The sequence below is a fragment of the Tupaia chinensis genome, unplaced genomic scaffold, assembly GCF_000334495.1.
Source record: "Tupaia chinensis unplaced genomic scaffold, TupChi_1.0 Scaffold150091_1, whole genome shotgun sequence".
Lineage (NCBI taxonomy): Eukaryota > Metazoa > Chordata > Mammalia > Scandentia > Tupaiidae > Tupaia > Tupaia belangeri.
The window spans coordinates 9,949-13,429 of NW_006209931.1; the positions used below are offsets into that span (position 1 = coordinate 9,949).

Below are 3,481 nucleotides of genomic sequence, written 5' to 3' on the forward strand. Positions count from 1 at the left end.
GAGAAGGGATTGTGGCATGGCCATCCCCCCTGGGAGGTGATTTCTCGCTGTCTGTCTGTCTCTCTCTGTCTTTCTGGAGAGTGCACGAAACAATCATGACTAAGTACTTGAACTAGACTTAACCTTTTTATGTAAATAAGCATGAAAGTATACCAAAAGTAGTTGCACACTGTAAAAGTTACTAAGGAAATTCTAAAATTGAATAAACCATCATAAGTAGAAGGATGGAAATACAAGAAGGAATAAATAACACTGGAAAGAGCAAACAGATAAGTGAATACGTAACACTGTTGACAGTTTAAAGCATGAATAATAACATCTTGCAGGGTGAATTCCATACTTAAAAACTAAGTATAGTAAAATGTAAAAAATGTATAAAGCAGTTATAAATTCAAATGGTTATAAGATTCTTTGACTATTCAGGGCATGGTAAAAATACTAATGTAAGTCATAATGCATCAACATGCTATTGAACATCATAAAATTAAACTAGAATAATAAAAATTAAAATAATGGGGTCACCAGGTGGTACAGTGGTTAAGGCTGTAGACTCTCACTTGACCAACTGCGATTCAAGTCCTGGGCCCAGCGACTTGAAAAATAATACCAGGTGCATGTGCATGCATGCCTCAAATCCCAGGAGAGTGAAGAAGCGATTGGATGTGGCCATCTCACTTTTTCTCTCTCTATTTTTGTTTTTCTCTCTCCAGAGAACACATGTGCCCTATGGGGGAAAAAAAATCTTAAAAAAAAAGAAGTTGAAAGTAATTAAAAATAAAGATTCTGAATTAATATATTAAATATTTGATTAAGATGAAAGAAGATAGAAAAACAGCAATAAAGGAAAAAGAATTCAAGGTAAGAAGGGAAACAAATAGGCAAATGTTAGATTATTACAGATCCTGTAACCTACTACAAATAAAAGAAGTGTGGCTAGCAACCTAAAAAAAAATGAACAATTATATATGGTTTATTTTAAAAATAAATAAATAAATACAAAGACACCCACCTCCAAAATTTAAAAAAAATTTAAATAATGGAAAATTTATACTGAAAAGATAGTAGGAAAAAAGACAACAGGTGTAGCTATATTAGTGTCAGATAAAGTAGACTTTCAAGTAAGAAGCATTATGAGCTATATGAAGGCTTTTTCTTTTAAAAAAAGAAAAGTCTTTAGGTAGAACTCAACACTTTCGTCGACTTTACCTTTATGACCCTGTAAAGAGTGCTGTGTTACACAAAATGGATTCTGTAATGACAGGATCGTAAAGCCTGTGACAGACACACCTCCAAATTTGCCATTCACTCTTGGCACCATGACTAGAGTTCTTCTCAACCGGCCATTCTGAGACTTGTGGGACTTGGTACCTGAGACTGACTGAGCCTCATTACTTCTGTCCAGCCTCAGTGCCCTTCGTGCGCCCTTGGCGAGACCTCCAGAAAGGGACTGCAATGGCTCCAAGTGGCACTGGAGAGGGCTCCTTTTCTGCCCAACGTGAGCAGAGTCTCTTAGATTAGCACCCGTGTCTGAGTCTTCCCTCACTGGGTGGACCAGTGCATCTGGAGCTATCAGGGCTGGGTATTTGTTACTCTTGCATGACATTTCCACTATGTCCCTTCAGCTTGGCAGACAACGGGGGAAATTGGGGGTATACGTGTCACAGTTTTTACTGCCCAGTGAGGTCTTGTCAATACAGAATCCAGGATCCATTTGTATAACAGCGTTCTCTACAGACCACCACTGGTTTCACACTCTGAAGAGCTAAGAAAACTCCCCGTTTGCCTCTGGTAGGGTTAGGGGCAAAGTAACCATTGTGAAATGGACCCAGAATCTTTTCCGTAACAAAGCTCCGCTCTGCAGGGCAAAGCCTTTCTTTGCAGGTTCTCATTCCACTTGGGGAAAGCAGGTTTGTCCCACTCTAAAGTGTGCTCTTGGTGAAAGGAGAACAAGTAAATAAGGAGCTCTTTTGTGCAAATGGGGCTGAGAGGCCCTTAGGGAAGCTGAATTCAGAAGTTGGGCAGCCCTGGAGCATGCCCTGTAGACATAGCTCCACTTTGGAGTCAGGGCTGGTCGACTATGTGGGAGTCCAATGACATAGCCATTACGCTAACTGCTGGTCCCCAAGGAGATCTTTTGTTCAAATGGGGCTGAGAGGCCCTTAGGGAAGCTGAACTCAGATAGAAGTTGGACAGCCCTGGAGCATGCCCTGTAGACATAGCTCCACTTTGGAGTTGGGTCTCTAAGAGAAGTCACCAGAAATCATGGAAAATGCTACCAAGATGCCATTAAATGCTTGTTTTATGAGCATCCTTATTGCCTAAATGTATCTCTCCTTTCTGTTCCATCAGCCGTGTCTACTAGCTATAACTTCAAAATATGCATATTTTCCAGTAGTTACAACAATGTGCCAAACACACTGCCTCCACACTTTGTTTAAGATTAAGCAAAGTGACTCTGGCTACCGTGAGGTTGTCCACCCCCCCTCCTTGTCATAGTAGTTAGACATCCCTGCTGTGCAAGACCCTTTGCTATAGCTTTCTGACCAATGTAAAGCTTTGACAATTAAGTCATTCCTTTCTCTATTCATGAGTTTTGACTTTAAAAATCATCCTGAGGAGCCAGCAGGTGGCATGATGGTTATAGTGCCGGATTCCCACATGACAGACCACAGTTTGAGTCCCAGACCCGGAAGCTTAAAATTATGTCAGGAGCAAGTGCATGCCCAAACTTCCAAGAGGAAAATGAAGGGGAAAGGATTGTGGTGTGGCTATCCTCCCTGGGTTGGAGTGGGCTATGATTTCTCACTTTACGCTTTCTGTCTCTGTCTCTCTCAGGGGAGCACATGTGTCCTATGGCAAAAACATTTTTTAAAAAAAGATATCGTGAGATCTGTTAAGACGTCAATGTACATATTCAGAGGACCCTTAAATATACCAACATAAGAGACTGCCATCCACCTTGGCTCACGTAACCCCTCTGTTTTATTTATAGTCCCTGAGCATTTATCTAACTTAAAAGGAAAAAAAATATAGTTATTAGGGCTCAGTGATACAAGGAGTTCAATTGGGCATATATAGTTGGGAAAGGGAGAAGAGCAAAAGGGAGACTAAAGAAGGGAGAGACCCAGGGAAATGACTGTGAAGGTCACAGCCCCAAAGACATGAGCATTGAATCAGGATGTTGGGGGGTAATATTCCTGCCGCAGATATCTCCGCCCCTTCAGGGTTTGTGCATAACAGTGTTGATCACTGAAAGAGCTGTGAGACAGACTCTTTGAAAAGCATACTTAAGGATGCATAAAGAAAACAGGTGGAACGAAGCAGGACACTATTTGAAAGTTGGGCACCTACAACTACTACAAGCATGAGACAGTCCAAATTCTAGCCAGATTCCCAGACATCCTCTTACTATTGGGCCATTGATCTTGGTTTTTGTTAACTTGATACAGTAAAAAATTACAAGCTGGTTGGTGCCTGCTAG

The 3,481-nt window shown here is 41.1% G+C and overlaps 1 pseudogene; it reads right to left on the reverse strand.

Annotated features, from left to right (window-relative positions):
• Positions 1-1,603, reverse strand: part of LOC102493292 (CD2-associated protein pseudogene) — a 4,248-nt pseudogene extending 2,645 nt beyond the window's left edge.
• Positions 1,604-3,481: the final 1,878 nt, after the last annotated feature.